Raw genomic sequence first — 10,000 nt, forward strand, 5'->3', positions numbered from 1 at the left:
TGGGTTTAGACCGTCGTGAGACAGGTTAGTTTTAACCCTACTGATGATGTGTTGTTGCAATAGTAATCCTGCTCAGTACGAGAGGAACCGCAGGTTCAGACATTTGGTGTATGTGCTTGGCTGAGGAGCCAATGGTGCGAAGCTACCATCTGTGGGATTATGACTGAACGCCTCTAAGTCAGAATCCCCCCTAAACGTAATGATACCGTAGCGCCGCGGATCTCCGGTTGGCCAAGGATAGCCGGCTTCGGTCGGTGCGCAGGGCCGTTCGTGACAGGGTCGGGGTGCGGCCGGATGATGGTCGCCCCTCTCCTGATGCGCACAGCATGTTTGTGGGGAACCTGGTGCTAAATCACTCGTAGACGACCTGATTCTGGGTCAGGGTTTCGTACGTAGCAGAGCAGCTCACTCGCTGCGATCTATTGAAAGTCACCCCTCGATCCAAGCTTTTGTCGGGGACGTAAGGCGTCTTACTCCACCTTCCCTTCCTCCGGGAAGGAAACATCAACAGAGGAAGTCCAGGGGCATGGAGAGACTCCTCTCCGGGGTCTGGCCGGCAGGATTGACTCGGCCTGGAGGGAGGAGGACCGTGGGTAAACGGCGGGAGTAACGTTGACTCTCTTAAGGTAGAGAGGGTCCGGCCGGCAGGGTTGTCTCGGCCTGGAGGGAGGGGAGGGAGGACCGTGGGTAAACGGCGGGAGTAACGTTGACTCTCTTAAGGTAGAGAGGGTCCGGCCGGCAGGGTTGTCTCGGCCTGGAGGGAGGGAGGAGGGACCGTGGCTAACCCTCCAAAACCTAAGTCCATTTTGAATGGGAGTCAATGGGAGGACTCCCAGGGGCACGGGCGCTGTGCCCCCCAAAACCTAAGTCCATTTTGAATGGGAGTCAAGGGGAGGACTCCCAGGGGGCACGGGGGCTGTGCCCTCCAAAACCTAAGTCCACTTTGAATGGGAGTCAAGGGGAGGACTCCCAGGGGCACGGGCGCTGTGCCCTCCAAAAACCTAAGTCCATTTTGAATGGGAGTCAATGGGAGGAGGATTCCCCCAGGGGCACGGGCCGAGGCGCCCTCCTGTGGGACTCAAAGGGGATAACATGTCGGTGGAAAATGAATGGGAGTCAATGGGAGAAGGATGACCAGGGGCATGACTCCAAATGAATGGGAGTCTATGGGAGCCGATGGAGGGCCGCCCTCCGGTGGACAAGAAAAGGAATTACAACCCCATGGAAATGAATGGAAGAGTCCCAGGGGCACGTGCCCTCCAAAACCTAAGTCCATTTTGAATGGGAGTCAATGGGAGGGTGCCCAGGGGCACGGGCACTGTAGACGGGGGACGCCCAGGGGCACGGGCACCCAAAGCAAGGGATGCCCAGGGGCACGTACTTCTTAAAGTGGGGTTATTTTGGTTTTAACACAGGGGGGGTGCTTAAGAGTGGGTGAACAGGGCCCCACGGTGATCAGGTGGTGCAGGGGGGGTCCTCCCCGGAGGTGTGCTGGCCGCCCTGGGGGCTCTGTTCCCCGGGGAGGCCGAGAGAGTAGTGTTGTTCCCCGGGGCTCCCAACTTTTGCAGTGTGAGAGTGTGTTTGACTTGTATTTTGTGGGTGTCAAATGCACCGTTTGGCGCCCGAACGTGTGATTTGGCTGGGGATGGTTTTGTTCTTCAAGTGAGGGCAAGGGGCAGCGGTGTGTGTGGTTATTTTCCCCGAAAAAAGTGTCCCCATTTCGGTGTGCGCGTTTGAAAATTTGTTTCGCTCGCAGCGTCGCGGAGATGCGCGTGCGCGTGGCAACCTTGACACCCCCCGTGTTCCCCTGGACCAGACCTTTCCAACGCCGCCTGAGTTAAGGTGCTACGACGTCCCTAAGTGGAGATGCCTCTAAATGAACACCTTTTCCCAACTTTGCACGTTTCCAGCTTGAGAGGAAAAGGGCTTAAAATTCACAGTTATTCGCCCGAACGTGGGATTTGGCTGGGGGACGGTTTCTATATTCAAGTTGGGATGGGGGGCACCGAGGTGAGTGGTGTTTGTCCCCGAAAAAAGTGTCCCCATTTCGGTGTGCGCGTTTGAAAATTTGTTTCGCTCGCAGCGTCGCGGAGATGCGCGTGCGCGTGGCAACCTTGACACCCCCGTGTTCCCCTGGACCAGACCTTTCCAACGCCGCCTGAGTTAAGGTGCTACGACGTCCCTAAGTGGAGATGCCTCTAAATGAACACCTTTTCCCAACTTTGCACGTTTCCAGCTTGAGAGAAAAAGGGGCTTAAAATTCACAGTTATTCGCCCGAACGTGGGATTTCGCTGGGGACGGTTTCTAAGTTCAAGTTGGACGGGGGGCACCGAGGTGAGTGGTGGTTGTCCCCGAAAAAGCCCTCCCCTTTTCCGTAGCCCCGTTTAAAGTTTTGTTTGGGCTCCTGTTCAGCGGGGAAGCGCGTGCGCGTGGCAACCTTGACACCCCCGTGTTCCCCTGGACCAGACCTTTCCAACGCCGCCTGAGTTAAGGTGCTACGACGTCCCTAAGTGAGATGCCTCTAAATGAACACCTTTTCCCAACTTTGCACGTTTCCAGCTTGAGAGGAAAAGGGGCTTAAAATTCACAGTTATTCGCCCGAACGTGGGATTTGGCTGGGGACGGTTTCTATATTCAAGTTGGGATGGGGGGCACCGAGGTGAGTGGTGGTTGTCCCCGAAAAAGCTCTCCCCTTTTCCGTAGCCCCGTTTAAAGTTTTGTTTGGGCTCCTGTTCAGCGGGGAAGCGCGTGCGCGTGGCAAACTTGACACCCCCGTGTTCCCCTGGTCCAGACCTTTCCAACGCCGCCTGAGTCAAGGTGCTACGACGTCCCAAGTGGGGATGCCTGTAGATGAGCACATTTTCCCAACTTTGAATGTAAGTTTCCAGTATCATTGAAAATGTGGCCTCAAACGAGCAGTTTTGCCCCCGAACGTGGGATTTGGCTGGGGACGGTTTCTATATTCAAGTTGGGATGGGGGGCACCGAGGTGAGTGGTGGTTGTCCCCGAAAAAGCCCTCCCCTTTTCCGTAGCCCCGTTTAAAGTTCTGTTTGGGCTCCTGTTCAGCGGGGAAGCGCGTGCGCGTGGCAAACTTGACACCCCCGTGTTCCCCTGGTCCAGACCTTTCCAACGCCGCCTGAGTCAAGGTGCTACGACGTCCCCAAGTGGGGATGCCTGTAGATGAGCACATTTTCCCAACTTTGAATGTAAGTTTCCAGTATCATTGAAAATGTGGCCTCAAACGAGCAGTTTTGCCCCCGAACGTGGGATTTGGCTGGGACGGTTTCTATATTCAAGTTGGGATGGGGGGCACCGAGGTGAGTGGTGGTTGTCCCCGAAAAAGCCCTCCCCTTTTCCGTAGCCCCGTTTAAAGTTTTGTTTGGGCTCCTGTTCAGCGGGGATGCGCGTGCGCGTGGCAACCTTGACACGCCCGTGTTCCCCTGGACCAGACCTTTCTAACGCCGCCTGAGTTAAGGTGCTACGACGTCCCTAAGTGGAGATGCCTGTAAATGAACACCTTTTCCCAACTTTGCACGTTTCCAGCTTGAGAGGAAAAGGGGCTTAAAATTCACAGTTATTCGCCCGAACGTGGGATTTCGCTGGGGACGGTTTCTAAGTTCAAGTTGGGACGGGGGGCACCGAGGTGAGTGGTGGTTGTCCCCGAAAAAGCCCTCCCCTTTTCCGTAGCCCCGTTTAAAGTTTTGTTTGGGCTCCTGTTCAGCGGGGAAGCGCGTGCGCGTGGCAACCTTGACACGCCCGTGTTCCCCTGGACCAGACCTTTCTAACGCCGCCTGAGTTAAGGTGCTACGACGTCCCCAAGTGGGGATGCCTGTAGATGAGCACATTTTCCCAACTTTGAATGTAAGTTTCCAGTATCATTGAAAATGTGGCCTCAAACGAGCAGTTTTGCCCCCGAACGTGGGATTTGGCTGGGACGGTTTCTATATTCAAGTTGGGATGGGGGGCACCGAGGTGAGTGGTGGTTGTCCCCGAAAAAGCCCTCCCCTTTTCCGTAGCCCCGTTTAAAGTTCTGTTTGGGCTCCTGTTCAGCGGGGAAGCGCGTGCGCGTGGCAAACTTGACACCCCCGTGTTCCCCTGGTCCAGACCTTTCCAACGCCGCCTGAGTCAAGGTGCTACGACGTCCCCAAGTGGGGATGCCTGTAGATGAGCACATTTTCCCAACTTTGAATGTAAGTTTCCAGTATCATTGAAAATGTGGCCTCAAACGAGCAGTTTTGCCCCGAACGTGGGATTTGGCTGGGGACGGTTTCTATATTCAAGTTGGGATGGGGGGCACCGAGGTGAGTGGTGGTTGTCCCCGAAAAAAGCCCTCCCCTTTTCCGTAGCCCCCGTTTAAAGTTTTGTTTGGGCTCCTGTTCAGCGGGGATGCGCGTGCGCGTGGCAACCTTGACACGCCCGTGTTCCCCTGGACCAGACCTTTCTAACGCCGCCTGAGTTAAGGTGCTACGACGTCCCTAAGTGGAGATGCCTGTAAATGAACACCTTTTCCCAACTTTGCACGTTTCCAGCTTGAGAGGAAAAGGGGCTTAAAATTCACAGTTATTCGCCCGAACGTGGGATTTCGCTGGGGACGGTTTCTAAGGTTCAAGTTGGGACGGGGGGCACCGAGGTGAGTGGTGGTTGTCCCCGAAAAAGCCCTCCCCTTTTCCGTAGCCCCGTTTAAAGTTTTGTTTGGGCTCCTGTTCAGCGGGGAAGCGCGTGCGCGTGGCAACCTTGACACGCCCGTGTTCCCCTGGACCAGACCTTTCTAACGCCGCCTGAGTTAAGGTGCTACGACGTCCCCCAAGTGGGGATGCCTGTAGATGAGCACATTTTCCCAACTTTGAATGTAAGTTTCCAGTATCATTGAAAATGTGGCCTCAAACGAGCAGTTTTGCCCCCGAACGTGGGATTTGGCTGGGGACGGTTTCTATATTCAAGTTGGGATGGGGGCACCGAGGTGAGTGGTGGTTGTCCCCGAAAAAAGCCCTCCCCTTTTCCGTAGCCCCGTTTAAAGTTCTGTTTGGGCTCCTGTTCAGCGGGGAAGCGCGTGCGCGTGGCAAACTTGACACCCCCGTGTTCCCCTGGTCCAGACCTTTCCAACGCCGCCTGAGTCAAGGTGCTACGACGTCCCCAAGTGGGGATGCCTGTAGATGAGCACATTTTCCCAACTTTGAATGTAAGTTTCCAGTATCATTGAAAATGTGGCCTCAAACGAGCAGTTTTGCCCCCGAACGTGGGATTTGGCTGGGGACGGTTTCTATATTCAAGTTGGGATGGGGGGCACCGAGGTGAGTGGTGGTTGTCCCCGAAAAAGCCCTCCCCTTTTCCGTAGCCCCGTTTAAAGTTTTGTTTGGGCTCCTGTTCAGCGGGGATGCGCGTGCGCGTGGCAACCTTGACACGCCCGTGTTCCCCTGGACCAGACCTTTCTAACGCCGCCTGAGTTAAGGTGCTACGACGTCCCTAAGTGGAGATGCCTGTAAATGAACACCTTTTCCCAACTTTGCACGTTTCCAGCTTGAGAGGAAAAGGGGCTTAAAATTCACAGTTATTCGCCCGAACGTGGGATTTCGCTGGGGACGGTTTCTAAGTTCAAGTTGGGACGGGGGGGCACCGAGGTGAGTGGTGGTTGTCCCCGAAAAAGCCCTCCCCTTTTCCGTAGCCCCGTTTAAAGTTTTGTTTGGGCTCCTGTTCAGCGGGGAAGCGCGTGCGCGTGGCAACCTTGACACGCCCGTGTTCCCCTGGACCAGACCTTTCTAACGCCGCCTGAGTTAAGGTGCTACGACGTCCCCAAGTGGGGATGCCTGTAGATGAGCACATTTTCCCAACTTTGAATGTAAGTTTCCAGTATCATTGAAAATGTGGCCTCAAACGAGCAGTTTTGCCCCCGAACGTGGGATTTGGCTGGGGACGGTTTCTATATTCAAGTTGGGATGGGGGGCACCGAGGTGAGTGGTGGTTGTCCCCGAAAAAGCCCTCCCCTTTTCCGTAGCCCCGTTTAAAGTTCTGTTTGGGCTCCTGTTCAGCGGGGAAGCGCGTGCGCGTGGCAAACTTGACACCCCCGTGTTCCCCTGGTCCAGACCTTTCCAACGCCGCCTGAGTCAAGGTGCTACGACGTCCCCAAGTGGGGATGCCTGTAGATGAGCACATTTTCCCAACTTTGAATGTAAGTTTCCAGTATCATTGAAAATGTGGCCTCAAACGAGCAGTTTTGCCCCCGAACGTGGGATTTGGCTGGGGACGGTTTCTATATTCAAGTTGGGATGGGGGGCACCGAGGTGAGTGGTGGTTGTCCCCGAAAAAGCCCTCCCCTTTTCCGTAGCCCCGTTTAAAGTTTTGTTTGGGCTCCTGTTCAGCGGGGATGCGCGTGCGCGTGGCAACCTTGACACGCCCGTGTTCCCCTGGACCAGACCTTTCTAACGCCGCCTGAGTTAAGGTGCTACGACGTCCCTAAGTGGAGATGCCTGTAAATGAACACCTTTTCCCAACTTTGCACGTTTCCAGCTTGAGAGGAAAAGGGGCTTAAAATTCACAGTTATTCGCCCGAACGTGGGATTTCGCTGGGGACGGTTTCTAAGTTCAAGTTGGGACGGGGGGCACCGAGGTGAGTGGTGGTTGTCCCCGAAAAAGCCCTCCCCTTTTCCGTAGCCCCGTTTAAAGTTTTGTTTGGGCTCCTGTTCAGCGGGGAAGCGCGTGCGCGTGGCAACCTTGACACGCCCGTGTTCCCCTGGACCAGACCTTTCTAACGCCGCCTGAGTTAAGGTGCTACGACGTCCCCAAGTGGGGATGCCTGTAAATGAACACCTTTTCCCAACTTTGAATGTAAGTTTCCAGTATCATTGAAAATGTGGCCTCAAACGTGCAGTTTTGCCCCCGAACGTGGGATTTGGCTGGGGACGGTTTCTAAATTCAAGTTGGGATGGGGGGCACCGAGGTGAGTGGTGGTTGTCCCCGAAAAAGCCCTCCCCTTTTCCGTAGCCCCGTTTAAAGTTTTGTTTGGGCTCCTGTTCAACGGGGATGCGCGTGCGCGTGGCAAACATGACACGCCCGTGTTCCCCTGGACCAGACCTTTCTAACGCCACCTGAGTTAAGGTGCTACGACGTCCCCAAGTGGGGATGCCTCTAAATGAAGCCAATTTCTCCTATTTGAATGCACTCTCCCAGCCCAGAGAGGCATGTGCCTTAAAATTCACAGTTATTCACCCGAACGTGGGATTTTGTTGAGGACGGTTTCTAAATTCAAGTTGGAACAGGGGGCACCGACGTGAGTGGTGTTTGTCCCCGAAAAAGCTCTCCCCTTTTCCGTAGCCCCGTTTAAAGTTTTGTTTGGGCTCCTGTTTAGCGGGGATGCGCGTGCGCGTGGCAACCTTGACACGCCCGTGTTCCCCTGGACCAGACCTTTCTAACGCCGCCTGAGTTAAGGTGCTACGACGTCCCTAAGTGGAGATGCCTGTAAATGAACACCTTTTCCCAACTTTGAATGTAAGTTTCCAGTATCATTGAAAATGTGGCCTCAAACGAGCAGTTTTGCCCCCGAACGTGGGATTTGGCTGGGGACGGTTTCTAAATTCAAGTTGGGATGGGGGGAACCGAGGTGAGTGGTGGTTGTCCCCGAAAAAGCCCTCCCCTTTTCCGTAGCCCCGTTTAAAGTTTTGTTTGGGCTCCTGTTCAGCGGGGATGCGCGTGCGCGTGGCAACCTTGACACGCCCGTGTTCCCCTGGACCAGACCTTTCTAACGCCACCCGAGTCAAGGTGCTACGACGTCCCTAAATGGGGATGCCTGTAGATGAGCACATTTTCCCAGCTTTGAATGTAAGTTTCCAGCATCATTGAAAATGTGGCCTCAAACGTGCAGTTTTGCGCCCGAACGTGGGATTTTGTTGAGGACGGTTTCTAAATTCAAGTTAGCATAAGGGGCACACGTGTGAGTTGTTATTTTCCCAGGATTGATGGTTTCCAATTCGGTAGCTCCGTTTAAAGTTTTGTTTGGGCTCCTGTTTAGCGGGGATGCGCGTGCGCGTGGCAACCTTGACACGCCCGTGTTCCCCTGGACCAGACCTTTCCAACGCCACCCGAGTCAAGGTGCTACGACGTCCCTAAGTGGGGATGCCTGTAGATGAGCACATTTTCCCAGCTTTGAATGTAAGTTTCCAGCATCATTGAAAATGTGGCCTCAAACGTGCAGTTTTGCGCCCGAACGTGGGATTTTGTTGAGGACGGTTTCTAAATTCAAGTTAGCATAAGGGGCACACGTGTGAGTTGTTATTTTCCCAGGATTGATGGTTTCCAATTCGGTAGCTCCGTTTAAAGTTTTGTTTTGGCCCCTGTTTAGCGGGGATGCGCGTGCGCGTGGCAAACTTGACACGCCCGTGTTCCCCTGGACCAGACCTTTCCAACGCCACCCGAGTTAAGGTGCTACGACGTCCCTAAGTGGAGATGCCTCTAAATGAAGCCAATTTCTCCTATTTGAATGCACTCTCCCAGCCCAGAGAGGCATGTGCCTTAAAATTCACAGTTATTCACCCGAACGTGGGATTTTGTTGAGGACGGTTTCTAAATTCAAGTTAGAATAAGGGGCACACGTGTGAGTTGTTATTTTCCCAGGATTGATGATTTCCAATTCGGTAGCTCCGTTTAAAGTTTTGTTTCGCTTCCCGTTTTCGTTGCGTAGCTCTGATTTGGCTGGGGATAGTTTTATACACTGCTTTAGAGTAAGACACATACGTGCGAGTTGTTTTCACATTGGAATTGACGATAGCCATTTCGGTGTTGACGTTTAACGTTTTCTTTCGCTTCCCGTTTCCGTTTTATCCAACCGATTTCGCTGGGGACAGTTTTGTTATTTAAGTTGGAGTGAGACGCAGCGACGTGCGTTGAAATTTCCGCCCTATCTGCGACGGTTCACGGTTGTAGCTCCGATTGAAGTTTTCTTTTGCTTCCCGTTTCGCGCACGCGCACGTGCGCGTTATTAGTCCCGGTTTTCCGTGTGCCCCCGGTTAATACCTTTCGAATGAGCCTATTTTGATCAAAATCCGTTGGGCGGAACCGAAAATGAGCTCGAAAAACGGTTTTCCCAGCTTCGCAGTGCATTTCCCAGCTTCTGACTTACAAGCGTAACATTGTCGCGGCCCCCAGTCCACCAGACAGCTACCATAGAGTATATAAGTCATCCTGGGAAAATGAATGGAAGTCAATGGCAGTATGACTTTACAGTGGTTTTGCCCATACTACACATATGGTGTATACACGGACCATGCACCATATGTGTCTCCCGCACACGGGTGAAAATGTATCCGCCTGAGAGGCACTCGGGGCGGGCACCCGATGGGGCATGAGACCCCCCCACCCCTGGTGGTCAAAAAAAAGTTAAAGTTTTTTTTTCCTTTCCTCCAGGCGCCTACTTGGCTCTGGGGCGCCCCAGAATCATGCCCCCCGACCCCGGCACTACCCGGGGGGCCGATGGGGGCCCTTTTTTTGAAATTTTTTTTTTCTCCATATTTGAAGCCCCGGCACAGGCTAGACCCATACCCCGACCCCGGGCACCCGCGAGCGGCCGGTAGGTGGCGTGTTTTGGGTCATTTTTTTTTTCTTGGCCGTTTTGAAGCCCCAGCGAGCCCCTGAGCCATACCCCGACCACGGCACTTCCCGGGCGGCCCCCCGTATACCGAAACGGCCGGTTGGGGGCGCTTTTTTTGATTTTTTTTTTTTTTCCCATATTTGAAGCCCCGGCACAGGCTAGACCCATACCCCGACCCCGGGCACCCGCGAGCGGCCGGTAGGCGGCGCGTTTTGGGTCTTTTTTTATTTTTTTTGCCCGTTTTGAAGCTCCAGCAAGGGCCTGATCCATGCCACACACGCAGACCATCGTGACACTGTCACCCACCTGACCGAATGGCGTTCTCGACCCCCACGATAGTTGGGCCCCCACCATACAGGTGGACGGTTCCTTCGGCACTGGGGGGTCAGTCTCTTGTCCCGGGTAGCCGAGAGCGGGGCCCG

The sequence above is a fragment of the Osmerus mordax genome, unplaced genomic scaffold (genome assembly GCF_038355195.1).
Source record: "Osmerus mordax isolate fOsmMor3 unplaced genomic scaffold, fOsmMor3.pri Scaffold_98, whole genome shotgun sequence".
NCBI lineage: Eukaryota > Metazoa > Chordata > Actinopteri > Osmeriformes > Osmeridae > Osmerus > Osmerus mordax.